This window comes from Onychostoma macrolepis, chromosome 11, assembly GCF_012432095.1.
Source record: "Onychostoma macrolepis isolate SWU-2019 chromosome 11, ASM1243209v1, whole genome shotgun sequence".
In the NCBI taxonomy this organism is placed as follows: Eukaryota; Metazoa; Chordata; class Actinopteri; order Cypriniformes; family Cyprinidae; genus Onychostoma; species Onychostoma macrolepis.
The window spans coordinates 9,138,403-9,156,310 of NC_081165.1; the positions used below are offsets into that span (position 1 = coordinate 9,138,403).

Below are 17,908 nucleotides of genomic sequence, written 5' to 3' on the forward strand. Positions count from 1 at the left end.
GCTCTTGTGAAATGAGGTTTGAGCATTAGTATGAGAAACCCGTCCATCTCCGAGTCAGGACACAAGAGTCGCAGACGATTCTAGATGACCCGAGGATGACCATCGTTCATCCTTCGCTCCGGGGTATTCGCAAAGTGTTCAGACTGCCCACTGAGCAGCTGTCAGGAGCCAGATTACACAGCCCTGAGGGGTGAATCGCATCTCCAGTCCTACAGCCAATCAGCATGCCATATCGACTATCAACTCGTTTGACAAGTGGCGGATCCTGCATCGTTTCGCTGTGCAACCACCACCGGAGCACTTAAGACAACATTCACGTGCACATGAGTTACTTGTGCCTGAATTCTGAGATCAGTTGAAAGACCGATCTCATTTTATGCACCAGTGGGCTCGTTTGAGCAAAGCGTGAGGAGAATCCGTGTCTGGGCTTCTAGTATCCAGAAACAACGTGTGTCACATATATGTTAACGGCTCTATCACAGTTGTTCGCGCTTTAAATTAAGTAGAACATGGCTAAACAGAGGGGATTTGGGTAACAAGTGGCACATGTCTACAGGACAGACACATCAGGACGCTCTTCACAAGGGCAGAGTGTTCGGCTGACAGACACGCGAAAGATTTGCTGTGTATCTACATGCGGCCATATGCTCTCTTGGCTCGACTCTGAGAACAGGCAGAAGGCCCAGGGAAGTGTATGGGAACACAACTGGCAATGTTCTCTCTTGGTTTCAATTTAGAGATGCCAACTTGTGCAGTGCCAATTTAACCCTGTTGCCCTCATTATTGAAGGCAACGAGGGAAGGGATGGGTCTAACAGAGGAGAAATGAGTAGTGCATTAAAGAGCCAAGAGGAAAGAGGAAGTGTTCATAAACACAAGTGTCTAGAGTAGGGTTGTGAACCGTTCAGAAAAGAATCAAGAGTGCTTTTTAATTCCAATTTAATTCTTGAATTGGAAGAGAATCTGTTTTAATCCAGGAATTAAATCAGAGCAAACAGGATGGAGAATTGGTGAATGTAAATTTAAGAAGGTTGAATTTTTAAAGGGATATTTCACCCAGAATGAACATTCTGTCATAAGATTTTGTTCTAAAGCTGTATGACTTTTTTACTTCTGCGGAACATAATGATATGTTAAAGAATGTCGGGATTAGTCTAAACTACACCAAACCTCACTGACTTTAATTTTTTTTCTGATGTATTCGTTTTTGTTCCTTTGAATAAGGGGACTCATACAGGTTTGGAATGATATGAAAGTAAGTAAATGCTGACAGAAGATGACATTTTTGGGTGAACTATCACTTTAACTCGAAAGGAAGATTCATAAAGACAATGTTTGAAAGTTGGCTTGTTAAACTCTTATCTGAAAGTTTAAAAAGCCATTATTAAAAAAAAAAAAAGTGTCTCTAAGTTTTTTGGATGGATGGAACTAACAACTAACAATAGATAGAGCAACAGAACCAATGAACAAATGATGGATAGAAGGATGAATAGATGGATGGATGGAATGAACGAACAATAGACAGAGCGATAGAACCAAATGAACGAATGATAGATTGAAGGAAAAATGTATTTATTGATGGATAGAATGAACGATAGATAGAGCAACAGAACCAATGAACAAATGATGGATAAATGGATGGATGGAATGAACGAACAATAGACAGAGCGATAGAACCAAATGAACGAATGATAGATTGAAGGAAAAATTTATTTATTGATGGATGGAATGAACGATAGATAGAGCGACAGAACCAATGATCGAATGATGGATCGAAGGAACAATTAATTTATTGATGGATGGATATATGGATGGATAGGTGGACAGATGAATGGATGGAACAAATGATAGATAGAGCGATAGAACCAATGAATGAACGATGGATCGAAGGAACAATTAATTTATTGATGGATGGATGGACTGAATGATAGAGCGATAGAACCAAGGAACAAATGATGGATTGAAGAAACAATTAATTTATTGATGGATGATGGATGGATGGATCAATGGATAGAACGATAGATGGATAGAGCGATAGAACCAATGAATGAATGATGGATCAAAGGAACAATTAATTTATTGATGGACGGTTGGACGGATGGATGGGATGAATGATAGATAGAGTGATAGAACCAATAAATGAATGATGGATTAAAGGAATAATTAATTGATGGATGGATTGATGGAATGAATGATAGACAGATCAATAGCACAAACAAATGAATGACCAAATGAACATTAGAATGACACAACACAGCGAAATAAATGATATTTTTGCCACAATCTTCTGCAACAGACCAAATGGAGAAGCATTTCAAATGTTTAACTTCAAGTTTTGTGCACCAAAAAAACTCAGACAAACACGCTGTTCACCAAACAAGAGGTCACAATGTCCACACTCATTAGTCAAAAACAAGACAGTAACACTAAGCAAATGAGGAAAAATCCAGCTGGTATTATGAAGCGTGAGATTGGATGATCTCCTAGTTTTATGATTTGAATGTGATCAGATTTGGCTCCTGACGCCAGGACGCGTGGGCCAACTCTTTGTTGTTTTTGCAAAGTGTTCCATCATCTTATGTGACTGTAACACATACTTCTTTGTTATCATGTTTACCGTTGGGCCGGGCCTCCATTTTCACTGTCTGGTTGTTTGTTACGCTGGGACCCTGGGAGTGTCCTGGCACTGCCGCCGATGGACTGAATGAAAAACAATGACCCACTGTAATTTGGCAAACAAGCATCAAGACAGATACTGAGCATTGGGGAGCCGAGCCTTTGTCAAATTCTGTTTATTCAGGAGTCAATTCTCAGCGGCCCACTCGTCTTTACAGTCCCTCTCACCCTAGTTTTCCTCATTTTCCGATAAGCTTGCTTTTTGTGCTGCCTACACTTTCCCAGCACTCCTCCCCTCCTCTTTGCTCTCATTGCCTTATTATTCCTCTGTTCCGTGCTCCTAACTCAGAGCTGTAGTCACCAAAGAGATTATATGACAAAGTCATTTTGCATTGAAATGAAGATGAAGGCCTCGGGGCTTCAGCGTTCTGCCAGAGAACATCCCTTCCCCGTTCCCTCATTTCTCCCGTTCCCCCTCCCTCTGACTTCTCATGAACCCTGGGGGCCAGCCGTTCGGCTTCTAGCGAACCTGCTCCAGGCGGCTCTTTCCCTAACCCGCAGTTAACCTGAAGGGCGGTGCCGATGCCTTGCTCTGACTGCCAATGAGCGCCTCCAAGTTTGCCACTCTGGAGCCGACAAATGTGAAACTCCTCAAAGCGCTCTTTAAACTATAGTAGGGGGTAAACGGGAGGCGTGTGAGAAGGAGCCGGCGTTCCAGACGAACTGAAGTGTCTCCTTCCTTCCAGACAATGCCTCTCTCTCTCTCTCTCTCTCTCTCTCTCTCTCCCTCTCTCTCTCTGGCTTATGTCTTGAATGCTTGTTGCTAAACTTTATGAAATGCAAATCGGCCTCCTGTGAAAATGATCTTTGAAACACTTCTAACAATTCAACACCAAAGGAAGACATGAGCAAATCCTGCTACCTGTTTCAAAAGGCCAGGCCTGCCATCCGTCTCCCTCTGTTGTTCCCAATATGAAAGAGAAGAAGTCGTGAACAATATGACTCCCAGACAGGTTTATTTAAAGGGAAGCATTCGAGCTGCAAAATAGACGCGGAGCAAAATGTGCGGATTTTGCGTTGCCGTCGAGCTTGTGAAAAAGCCGTAATGACTATCGAGTTCAATTACTCCAGCTATTAATTCAAAGTGTCAGTCGCTCTTTGATGAAGCACTTTGTTGAAGTGATCAAGCCGGCCCGCTTGAGCTCAGGGGAGTCTTTTGTTGCTTGACCATGGGTAACACTCTAGAATTAGTTAAGGCAAAAAATAGCAATTACATTAAAAAATCAAAATCAAAGTCTTTTGCTACAAGATCCGTGGTGCACTGATGCAATGCACCAATGATAAATCATTTTAAAATGTTAGGAATGGGCATCAGAAGTGACAGCAATTATCAATCATGAAAACTGATTGATACATCTACTGTCACCTACTGTACACAAACGTGTAAAAAAGGGGCTTGGTTTGTAGTTGTGAGATCGATTAAGGCATGATTCTCGTCAGTACCCTGTGGTTTGATTACGCAAAAACTGAACAAGGTACAGGATTTTATTTTAGGAGTTGATCAGACTTGACAGAATGAGAAAAATTATGGTTTGTGGTTTAAAACAGCCCATTTTTAAAATAAATAAAAACTGACTATGAAAATGAAATAATAGAATAAAATAAATTAAAACATTAATAATAATAATTATTATAATAACGAAAAATAAATAAATACAAATAAAAATAACTAAAAAATTAAACAATAGAAATAAGTTAAAACATAGTAGTAATTATTATTATTATTATAAAATAAGATGTAACGACACAAAGACCAAAAGTTGGACCTCCCCACATGCCACATGTACTCAAACAATAACTAAAATACCCATCCCTAATACAAGGCTCGTAAAATGTGATCTTACATCTCTGAATGATTTTTGCATAATTCATAATAAGTTCCTAATTTAGGCTAAGATGGAGGCCTTGTAGTTCTGCTGAGGGTCATCCTAAAACCGACAAACTGCTCCCCGAGACACCATGAAGAAAGCCGGAGAGAGTCTTCATTCTGCTGAAAATACTCTCCTCCACAATTTGCTGCAGGGTGAAGAAAATTTTGCACGACAGATCCTTTTTGAATACGTGCCCTGATTCATTAGTGCAGGACTCCATCACACTTGGTTCCTGCCATGGTCCCCACAGGTACCCTTAAATCCTGCGTTACATAGATGGCTGGCAGTTTCTGAAATGAGTATTAGTCAGAGCGTACCCCGCTGAACTGCACTGAACACGCTTAAACCAACACTCACACGTTATCAAGCAGCAGACGTTATAAAGCGGTACGGTCAGCTCCGTTGTGAGCACACCATCACTTCTAATCTGTGTAACTGTGGGTTTCCTTAAGGCCAGCCTGGTTCACCAGCCTGGAAAGACTAAGGTGTGAAGAAACGTACAACACCAGTCAAAAGTTTGGAATGATTAAGATATTTGAAAGCTTTTTAAGTCTCTTACGCTCACCAAGGCAGCATTTATTTGATCAAAATCAAGAAAAAACTAATATTGTGAAATATTATTACAAATTAAAATAACAGTTTGGTCTGTCTGAATACTGGATTCTGATTGGCTGGCAGGTGTTGATTAAATTCGTTGAACTGCAGGTAGTTCCAGGTCAGTTTAATCACGTTCTATATTAATGCGCTTCCTATAAACATTGGTAACCATAGTAACATACAGTTACAGTTGAATAGTAATACAGACGAAAATAAATGTCATTTTTATCGTTCCGGTCAAATATTGCAGCGCAAATATTATTAACATTTTTAATATGTGAATGCTGGCAAATGACCATGGCATAAACGGGATAATCAAAGGCTAGCACTTCGCGGAGGCAACCACCCTCCGCTGTGCGTCGGGTGGTTCTTCGCCTCCACCTCGAGCATTCAATTCATTTAATGCACAGCTAGCCATTGATTATCCCTTACATATAATTTATTCTTGAGATGCAAAGCTGAATTTTCAGTATCATTACTCCAGTCTTCAGTGTCACATGATCCTTCAGAAATCATTCTAATAGGAAGATTTGCTGCTCAAGAAACATTACTTATTTTTATCAATGTTAAAAACAGTTTTCTTTACCAAGGATACACTATATTCATCAAATGTGACAGTAAAGACATTTTAATGTTATAATTTATTACATAAATTTAATACATTCTGTTTTTAAACTTTGAAGAACACAAAAATATTAAGCAAAAGGGCTTTAAACACTGATGATGAGAGACATTATTAGTAATTAAGCACCAGTAATAACTGATACAAAATTAAGCAGCAAATCAGCATGTTAGAATGATTTCTGGAGGATCACGTGACACTGAAGACAGGACTAAGGATGTTGAAAATTCAGCTTTGATCACAGGAATAAATACATTTTTAAAAATACAAATACATAGAAAACATTTATTTTAAATTGTAATAATATTCCACAATATTGCTGTTTTTACTGTATTTTTTTATCAAATAAATTCAGCCCTGGTGACCATAAGAGACTTCTTTAATAAACAATAAAAACCTTAATTATAGTTTAAGTAAAACTGAAAAAATAAAAATAAATAAAATAATAATAATAATAATAATAATAATAATAATAATAAACTGAAAAAATTAAATAAAAAATAAATCACACTAATTTTACTGGTCAAACTGAAAAAAATGATTCATTGAATTTACTACATTTTTTAAGGTAAGTGGTTGCAATCAATTTATTTTAGCTACATTTAATTAAAAAAAAATGTTGAAAGTCAGTCAATGTAGCTAAAATAAATTGATTGCAACCACTTACCTTAAAAAACGTAGTAAATTCAATGAATCGTTTTTTTCAGTTTGACCAGTAGTGTAAGGGAAATAGGGAAATAGGTAACATAGAACTATTTAGAAACTTTAAACTTGCTCTTCTAGGCCTGTACATCAATGAGATGTGCTTCCACATGTGTCCGTGCTTCTAACTGAGTGTCTTTCTGTTTCCCTCCCAAGGTCAGCAGCAAAAAGCGATGAAGTCCCTCCTAGAGTCTCGCTGTCATCTCAATAATCATAATCAAACTGCTCATCCACAATCTTTTACATTGTCTCCCCACCCACTCAGTAGATGAGACGTCACCAAATCACAGAGAGCAAATTGACAATCCACTTTAAAAAGTGGGAGAGGAAATTGAGCCATTAATCATAGCGCTCGTGTCCGCCACAGCAGCCCTCGTACTGTCCATACGCGCGCACACACAAGCCGAGACCGACACGACGCTCAGGAGTCTCTGTAGCTTATTGCAGAGAAAAGATAAATGCTTCCTTTAACTGTCATTTGCCAATGTCTCTCTTGCACTTTTTGGAGATGCCGCTCCAGAGCCAGCTTTGATTAGTGGATGTGTGCGGTTGGACCGTCCAGATGCAGGCTCAAGGAGAACGACTCCGCCGAAGGTGCAGAGGACATCATAGTGGCCTAAGATTGATGTTAGCTCAGGTTGGCAGAGGACTGGAGAAATATACTGTGGCATACTTTAAAAGAAGTCTGACTGGAAACCCTGCCAGAGAAGGGCAGAGAAGGTGAGAGGACCATTAATGGGGATCCAGGCCATAGAGTGGTCCTGAGTCTGGTCCTCCAGGAACCTCCAACTGAAAGCTTTTGGACAAAACGAAGAACTAAATCAAGTGGTTTAATTAATCAAGTGCTAGTTGTGTTACTACACTGTTGGGACACATTTAAGGGGTCCTAAGAATAGGAGATGAGTAGGACAGTAAGTGGGAATGAAAACACTGTGCCTTAAAAAGACAATGCAGAACATGAATACATTACCCTACATGTGTCAGACAAAATCATCTCCTAACAGACTAAAGGTCAACGGGAAATTCAACTTGCCTTCCTTTAATTTCTCATATACTTGTTTCGTGGCCATAAAGTGCATGTCATTGCACACTACTCCAAATAAAAATAAATAAATAAAAAACTAAACAAATAATAAATGATGCTGTCTATGGTACATTTCACACATAAAATGCAACTCAAGATGCTTCACAGATCAGTACATAAAAACACTGAAATATATATGATGATGAAGTAGAAGAAGAGGAAGAAGTAGTAAAATAAATAAAATTAATAAAAATCCTTATATTAACAAATGAAACTGCAACATAAGCAACAAGAACAATATGCAAAATAAAATTATTTTTTAAATTAAATTAAAATTAAAATTAAAAAATTAAATAAATCATATAAAATACATACAAAAATATGAAAAATAATTTAAAATATATTTAAAATAAAGCAAGACAATAATAAACCCTAAGAGCAAAAGTAACTAACTAAAAAGAAGAAATTATGCATTTGGCCTTTTTTTCTTTTTCTTTTTTTTTTTTAAATCCAAAACAACTTTAGACTGCAGTTTACAAATTAATGCATTCCCTGGGAACTGAACCTTGGGTTGAGCACCATGAGCTGATGTAAAAAAATAAAATAAAAAATAATAATAAATAAATAATAGTTTGTTTCATAAGTAAAAAAACAAACAAACAAATAAGTTAATGCATTCTCTGAGAACTGAACCTACAACCTTGGGTTGTGCATATTTAAAATAAAGAAAGACAATCAGAAACAGAGCAAAAAAGCAGTAACTAAAAAAAATTTAAAAATACAATAAAACCCCATAACAAAATTAATATATACGTTTGCTTTTAAAAACATGAATGCTGTTGTGAATATTTATGCATTTGGCCTATTTTTTAATCCAAAACAACTTTAGACTGAAATCTACAAGTTAATGCATTCCCTGCGAAATGAACCTACAACATCAGGATGTGCACCTTGAGCTGATGTAATCTAATGTAAAGGAATGGAATGGAATGGAATGAATGAATGAATGAATGAATGAATGAATAAAATGTATTATAAGTTTGTTTTACGAGTTAAAAAAAAAACATTAATGTTTTTAAGTTAATGCATTCCCTGGGAATTGAACCTACAACATTGGGTTGTGCATATTTAACCCTCTGGGGTTGACAAACGCGGCATTTTTATTATTTTTTTTGAAAGCCCCTAAAGGAAATTAAATCACTCCATCAGTTTTGATCGCACAGATAAGAGCATTACATCAACAGAATCTGTAAAGGGTCTACTTTTATTTGTATAAACAAATAATAACAACAAAACTTTGTGCTTTGTAAAATAAAGAAAACAAACGGTGCACTGTATACCACCTTGGTCTCCGTGATCTTCATTTAGATACGCATCACTAAAATGAACTGAAACTCAGCAAATATTCCACAAAGACATGAGAGATATATCTATAGAAAGCTTGACATATTCTACTTTTAAACGAAGCAAGTCTTATCAAAAACAAATATTCTGTGATAAAGTAATCCATATGAAACCAACGCGATGTCCAGTCTTTAAAGCAAGACAATTAGAAACCCTAAGGGCAAAAAAGCAGTAACTAAATAAAAAAAAGAAGAAATCATAACAATTATGTTTGCTTTTAAAAACATGAACGCTATTGTGAATATCTGTGTATTAACAACAACAACAAAAAACTAGCAAAATGTTATGGTGAATAATTATTTGTCTAATTTCAGTTGTTTAAAGGTTTCTGGTTTTTGTGGCATGATGGCTAACAGCAGCTACACCTGATCTCTTAACCTTTAAACCAACATCAGTAAACAGACCACAACAATTCAGGCTGTTTTAGCATTAGCTGCACGCACAGATCTCCAGCTGTTTGATACAGAGAGCTGGCAGGCAAACCTGTCACCTCAGCACAGAAAATAACTCTCGCTATGTGGTTTGAGAGACGTGGAGGGCCAATAGGGGCAAACAGGCTAAAGTTCTACTTCTGTTGTTTTTATATTTTTGCAGGTGTGCACCCCAGCAGACCTCGCAGCACAGCAGCTGTTTAAGGTTAACCTGCACCACTCAGTTCCAGCTGTTCAAAGAGATGTAAACATTTGTGTAGAGTGTGATCAGTCACGCTGGGTGATGATGTTTGTTTTGGGTCATTAATATTAATATATGACAACAGGTTCCAGGACACATGGCTTTTATGAATTATGAAAGAATACAGAGACTGGGGAAATTGGATTCTGCATGTGTAAAATGCAACCTTTGTTGCAAAAAATTAAAAATAAAATAAAAATAAATCAACTGCTGGGCATCATATAGTGTAGAGATTGATTTGTGAGCAATGAAGATGTAAGAAAGATACTGGAGATTTTACTGTGACCCTGAACTGATCTGTGTTTTGTACTATAAGCCCAATGATGTTGGTAACTAACAAGCTAAAAGTAGTGACTATACTAACTAAAGGCATTTGGCCTTTTTAAAAAAATCCAAAACAACTTTAGACTGCAGTTTATAAGTTAATGCATTCCCTGGGAATTGAACCTACAACCTTGGGTTGTGCACCATGAGCTAATGTAAAAATAAAAAAATAATAATAATAATAAAAAATAAATAAAAATAAAAATAATGATGTTTCATATGTTTGTTTTATAAGTTTTAAAAAACAATGTATTTAAGTTAATGCATTCCCTGGGAACTGAACCTACAACCTTGGGTTGTGCACCATGAGCTAATGTAAAAATAAAATAAAAAAATAATAATAATAAAAAATAAATAAAAATAAAAATAATGATGTTTCATATGTTTGTTTCATAAGTTTAAAAAAACAATGTATTTAAGTTAATGCATTCCCTGCGAATTGAACCTACAACCTTGGATTGTGCACCATGAGCCAATGTAAAAAATGAAATGAAAAAAAAAAAAAAAAAAAAACACATGTTTTTATTTTACTGTGAGTTCCTATGCCTGTAAATGAATGAATGTCTAATAATATATGAATAAACATATGCTAAAGGAATAAATGTAAAACAAAAATGTATTCCTAACAGGGAGAGGATTGTGATAGCAATGCCAAGATGGCTTGTATTGCTAGTGTAAATTTCAGTTCAAATGCATTGTAAACCAGTTTGTTTGAAAGTGTCAGTCAAATGCATAAAACTTAAATGCAAAATGGTGGTATACAGCTTGAGTTGTCACTTCCACTTATTCTTTTTCAGACTTTCTCAGATTTAACAGTCTCTTTCTTTATTTTGTTTCCTTAAAGTCTTTTATTCTCCATTTGTCTGTATTCTCCTACTCTCTCCCATCATCTTCTCTTTTTTCTGTTGTTTTGCAGTGGCCTTGTGCCTCTCTTGGGTTATTTGTTTGTTTTGGTCAATTGTAAACCTCAGGTGACGATAAGCAGAGGGCGTTATTGTGCTGGAGAGGCAGAAAAGAGAGAGGAGAAAAAGAGTTAGAAAGAGAGATGGGCTGAAACCTGGCACTTAGCAAGATTGTTTTTCCCTGTCCAAGTGCCAAGGCTGCTGACTTCCATGATAAAAATGAAACTATCATTTGCAAGGATGTTATCAGATAGTCAAGAGCGGTAGAGAAAGAGAGAGAGACAGACGGAGAAGAGGGTCAGCCATTAATGAAAACAGCGGCCACATTATTATAGGTGATGTGATTTTCCCATTACTGCATGCATGAGAATTATTCAGTTTAAGAGATGGAGTCTCGCCTACGAGCGACGTACTTATCTATATACTACACGCTCATCAAATATCAATCATGAAATTAATCTCAGCTGTGTAATTGATAGGTTGGAAGTGTGGTTTATTTATAACCAACAACAGCGACAATAGCAAACAGCCTTCGAAAGCAGCACTATTTATTTTATTTTTTTGTAAATAAAAAGCTAATTCAACTAATTAGCCCACAGCTTTCACTAAAACAGGGATATTTACAGATGGAAAAACTTAAATCGCATTACTTCAACCGAGCAATTTTCCTCATAATTGCAAAAGCCTAAAAGTTTTTAATTTGTTTTGAACTTCTTCACTTGTTTAACTCCCCACATGCACAGTGAAGCAGTAAATAGTTCACTCAGATCATTCACATTACAGCTCGTGCGCGAGACGGACAGCGACGGCAATTAATAGCTGCCTCTGCAGATTAATTAAAACCACGAAAGCAAAACAAGTCACATACAGTAAAGCTACAGAAGGCCAAAATCAAAGAGCGCTTGAAATAAGACGCTTCCTGATTGCCAGATCTCGACGAACAATGCAGTGCTTTTTCTTCGTTTTTATCATGAGAGAATAAGTACAGCTATAGGGAAGAAACCACCACCATCCACACATGTGCTCCACCTTTTGTTACTACGAGTGGGAGTGAAGGTCACATCCCAGGCAGAAGCTTCCAGGAGCCGGCCCGACTCTGCCAGAGAGGCCCCGGTGGGGAAGGAATGATGGAGCGTTTCATGCTTCCTCCACGACACCCGGGCCCCATCCGGAATAGGTGATCCGACAGAGACAGGAAGGAGGAGAGACGTGTCCTCCGCTTGGGCTCACCCGGGATCTACTCCAGAAACGCAGTGGCACTCGTCCTCGCCAGGGATCGAGGCTGCTGCTCGCGCTCGATTGGGGACACAATGGAATATTGAATTTCCTCCGCTGGCTGCGATCTGAGATGTGCTTCCAAGCCTGGCGATGCCAGATCAGCGGTGCCACCAGGTTGATGCTAGAACACACTGATAAACTAAATGTGCTTCCAAGACACACACAAGCACACCTTCATGTACACAAGCACACCTTCACACCTTCATACACTTGACATGTGTAATGCTGTACTGCATTATTATTTTTTTTGGTCACACTTTATATTAGGTGGCCTTAACTACTATGTACTTACATCAAAAAATAAGTACAATGTACTTATTGTGTTCATAGTGTATTGCAAAACACTATTGCTCCTATTGAGGTGGGATATGGGTAAGGTTAGGGACAGGTCTGGTGGTATGGGTAGGTTTAAGGGTGGGTTAAGGTGTAAGGGATGGGTCAACAGTGTAATTATAAATGTAATTACAGAAATTAATTACAGATGTAATTAAATATAGGTATTTTTAAAAATTGTGCCAAATGATTAATTCAAATGTAAGTACATAGTAGTTAAGGCCACCTAATATAAAGTGGGACCTTTTTTTTTAATACCAATAAACAAATTTAATATGATTGTAGTACTCTCAGCTCTGGTCTTAAAATCCATTCTGCATAGAAAAAAAGTCTACAGCACTTCATTGTCTAGTTTAATATGCCACAACAAAGACAGGAGAAACTGAAATGCTCCTTTATTCCTGAAACCATTAGGCTTTGTTCCAAGGTCGGGCAGAATTCTGAATTTAAGAATTGGCTCTCCTCCAATTCCTGATTTAACAACAAATTCAATAACAAATTACGTGTTCTTCCACCACGGACAATAAAATGAAACTTAATTTATTTATCCATTGGTCTGTCTAACTAGAAGACCAATTAAACTGTAAAAAGTCAACCGCAAAGAAAACTAAACAACTTTATACAACAATTTCTTCTCTTCTGTCAATGACATGAGCTTAATTAATGACAGAATTTTCATTTTTGAATGAACTATCCCTTTAATCTCTTTACATATTTTGTTATGATGTTTACAAGACATTTAAATGAATTGAGTCATACATTTGTGCATTCAAATGCATTCAGTAAAATTATGTACATTATATAATGTGAGAGGAACAAATTAAACATTAAACTGAACTTTAGCATCTTAACTTTAGCTTTGGCTGAAGCAAATGCGTTTGGCATATTTCCATTTTTTCACGAAATAACAATGTTTGAGATCCAACAACAATTTGCAGACCCCCTACCGTCCCGCCACGGACCCCCTATACGTCAGGCACCCCCCGCTGAAGACCCCTGATCTATGGGATGTTGTTTTTTTTTTTAATCTGACTACCAAATCAAACATGCTAAGTTAACATGCTGAGCATTTTGCACGTTTTGTTTATGGAACACAAAGGATTTGCAGGCGGTGGCTTTTGACACGGTTTATACTCTACAGCACACAATAATAGCTCAACACCGCGGCTAATTACCCCGACTAACAGTTTCCCAGTTCCCTGACTATGATAAATGGGAAAAGTTGATGGACAATGTGAAGTTCCTCCCCGCTCGCCTTTGAGATCGAGGAATCATCTCACGTACCAAAACCCCGCTGCTTTCCCTGAGGTCATGAGTTCAGACTCCAACCATTTGAATCGTATCAAAACCTCCTGCCCTCATCTGCCGCTGAGTGTGTGCTGTAAAAACTCAACTCCATCTCTGCAGGAGCTGTCCATCTGCCACAGGTACAACTCATATATTATTACACCATCAAAATCAATGGCTGAAGGCTAGAGAGATGAGCAGACGATGGGTGCAGGTGAAACAGTACCTGTGGAAGACAACCAGACATATGTGATGAACTCTGCTCATAGGGAGCCAATACAGTGTTGCACTCTGAGAGGATGCTTGAACTGCAACTGCAACAAAAATGACTAACACAACAAGTTTTTAGTTGTGTTAACTGTTCTATTCGTCTGTGCATGTGAGTCAACTTTTGCCATCTGCCATTCTTTCTCAGATAAGCTTTTGCTCTTTTATATTGCAAGTCTATGGAGGATCTCTGTGTTTGTACAATTTTAAATGCAATTCTATGGGAAAAATACAGTAAAATGTTGTGGAGTCTCATATAATAATACAAGTAGCCAAAGACAATACTGGTAATCTTGTGAATGGTGGCAGACTGACTTGGAAGAGAAGAAATTGTTGAATGAAGTCATTATTTTTGTTTTCTTTGCCCACAAAACATATTCTCATAGCTGATCTGTAAAAAGTGATAAGTTGACTTAACTTAAAAAGATTTTGGAAACCCGTTGCCTTCAAATTTTTAAGTAAATGATAATCAAAAAAATAAGTTAAGTGAATTGTCAAGTTCACAAAATTATTATTTTTTAATTATTATTTACTTAATAATTTTAAGGCAACAGGTTTCCTCAATTTTTTTAAGTTAAGTCAACTTATCACTTTTTACTATTCTCTTCACATGGACTATTTTTACGATGTCCTTATACCTTTCTGGGCCTTGAACGTGACAGTTGTGTTGCTGTCTATGCAGGGTCAGAAAGCTCTCGGATTCAATCAAAAATATCTTAAAATGCGTTCCGAAGATGAACAAAGGTCTTCTGGGTTTGGAATTTTCATTTTGGGGTGTACTATCCCTTTAAGAAGTGCACACAGTTGTCGGTGAGAAGCATTTGCTACAATTCTGATTCACAGTGAACATTATGTGCTATTTTCTTTACTTTAAAACTTTTTTTTCTTTTTTTTTAAAAACCAATTTGAGCACATTTTATTGAAAAATCACCAGTCCAGTTCATTTCTATAGGATGTTCTGTATTGCTTGTCTGAGTTAGTAACAATAGCAAAGGAGGCAGAACTGTGCAAAAAGTCTTTGTAACTGAAAAATATAAGAAAAATATGTTCTCCCCCCCACCCCCAATACTGACTGCACATTCTTTCTTCCTGAGAGAACAAATGAACAAATTCATTAATAAAACTGAATTGTTAATTCCGCACCATTCCCATCTTTATTGAACAATTACATTTTGATGTTATGGCTTAATTAACCACCTACTCAAATCACATTTTATTATAATCTGAAATCTTACAGGTTAGCCTCATAAACTCAAATTCCTAACCCTTCCCCCCAGCGATGCAGCTCCTCTCTGCATTAATTTCATCTCAAATTGTGACTATGTTTGCAAACCTGCTATTTTCCAGTGCTTGTGTGTCTTTCTTCACCCTGCTCAATGAATCTCTGCACAGATTCATCTTTCCCTTAATCAGAAGAGCGTGACAGGCGTTAATTAAGGTGTGTGTTTGCCCTGTCAGGAACGTCAGCGGTCGGCTGCCTTTGTTTGGCGAGGCAGCCCGGCTGTCAGGATGTTTGGCACGGCTGGAACTTGGTGCTGATGTGGCAATAAAGGAAGCAATGTGGTGGTGAAGGTCGCCAGCTTCCTCCTGAATGGCTGCATATCCGCCTAGAACTGTTTATGTAATGTGCAAGTATTTGTGCACTATTATATTACACTACGACTTTGGGTCAATAAGAATATTGTTTTTTTTTTATGAAAGAAATCTCGTGCTCACTCGGGATGCAGTTATTTAAGAAAAATACAGTAAAAATAGAAATAACCACAATTTTAAATAACTGTTTTCTATTTGAATATATTTTAAAATGTAAAATATTTCTGTGATGCAAAGCTGAATTTTCAGCATCCAGTCTTCAGTGTCACATGATCCTTCAGAAACCATTCTAATATGTTGATTTGCTGCTCAAGGAACATATCAAATTATTATCGATGTTCAATATTGCCGTGCTAGTTAATATTTCTGATAAAACAAAAATAATATATTTGAAAAAGAAATCTTTTGTAACATTATACATTTTTATAATTTTTTTTTTATAAATTATAAATGCATTATTGACTATTAATTTCTTTCCAATAAATAAATAAATAAAATTAATTAAAGGATTGGAGACCAAAATGCTGTTCACATTAAGTGCACACATTACCATGAACTCTGCCTCTCATTTTCAGGTCCATTTCAGCTGCTTTTGTGGCCAAAATGGATATCTGAGGAACCACTGAAGAAACTCTAAATTTTAAAACATATGATTTAAAAATAAGTAAGTGGGTTGTAAGTGATTAGGAAATCTCCTCTTTCATCTAAATTAAAGAGGAGTGCTGGGAAAACAAGTACCGGCTTTGCTTTCATGAGCGTTCTGCCTCTCTGGAAATGTGTTGAGATGTTTTGCCATGATATAACAGTTGCATCACTCTCCTGGAGAAAGACTGATCTATTTATTATGGCTATTATTACTTAACCATGAGCGATTCTTAGTTTTGGTCTTGTTTGGAAAAACTGTGTAGTAAGGAAGTAGCAAATAAATAAAGTTGTTGAGTAAAAAGATGTATTTGAAAGAGAACTGCAACCAAGGAGTAATATAATTCCCCAACATGCATCACGGTTACTGACTGCTGCTACAACACTCAGAAAAAAGCACAAGTCCACAGAAAAGTGCCACATCAATCCAGCCCAGAGTACCCAAGAAAACCATCTACACACTGGCCAAGATAGAGAGAAATTACACGATTTACCAGGCACTAATTAGCAACCATCTACCAGCTGTATGGTCAGATTCAGTGCTTTCTGTATGTGCATTTATATGACCCAGTAAATAAATGAACCTAACAGCAACTACTGTGGTTAAATACAGAATTAAATTTTCGTAAACAAATGAAAGACTACAAAAGACTTATTTAAAAGTTTGGTAATGACTGCTTTGAGTTTTTGTTTGCTTGTCACATATAAACTCTGTTCTGAAACCTAGTGACCTTCCTCACAGAATCTGCAAAGGCAGCATCTCAATTAACATAGCTAAAATGGCTAAAACCTTTAAAGAAACAAAAAAAAAAAGAACAAACATTTCCAAAAATATACAGAGCCCCTAAGGGGAGATGGTGTTGGAAAATATGAGACAGGAGGAAAAATTATATTTTTCATTCTTATGTCCATCCAAGAAACTTTGCAACTCACACAGGCATATATATATATATATATATATATATATATATATATATATATATATATATATATATTTGCATATATAGTTTTGCAAAGTTTGGTAAGCAAACATAAAATTTCTCAGGGAATGCAAAAGTATTAATGTAGTAATGAAAAGTATTGACATATTTTTCCTGACATTCATAATGTATTTTGTACCATCACTATTTTTAATGTCCCTTTAGAGGTTCTGCACATCCAAAAACAAACAAACAAACAAACAAACAAAATGAAACAAAAACAAAACAAAAATAAAATAAAATAAAAACAAAAATAATAAAATAAAATAAAATAAAATAAAATAAAATAAAATAAAATAAAATAAAATAAAATAAAATAAAATAAAATAAAATAAAATAAAATAAAATGTATTAAGCGGCACAACTGTTTTCAATATTGAAATGTTTCTTGAGAAGCAAATCATCATATTGAAATGATTCAATATATAATCAAATAGAAATATATTTAACACTGTAAATGCAGCCTTGGAGTGCATTAAAAAAAAAAACTTCAAAGGAAGGATTCACGCCATATCTTAGAGTTTCCTAAGATGTCTTAACGTACTGTCTAGGTAGGCAGCTCACTAGATTCTGGAATTGAGCAATAATGTTCCCATTCTGCAGACCACATGGATCCATCATCGTAATGAAGTGTCACGAGCGTGTCAGAATCATGTTACAAGTGTTTTGGGTGCGGGCTTTCCAAAGTTATGATTGCATGAACACATCTTCCATTAAACAGTCTAAGCTTTCCTG

General features: G+C 36.5%; 1 protein-coding gene across 17 annotated transcripts in view; it reads right to left on the reverse strand.

Annotated features, from left to right (window-relative positions):
• camta1b (calmodulin binding transcription activator 1b) overlaps positions 1 to 17,908 on the reverse strand; it is a 332,021-nt gene that overhangs the window by 170,149 nt on the left and 143,964 nt on the right. The gene's annotated exons all lie outside the window — the stretch shown is intronic.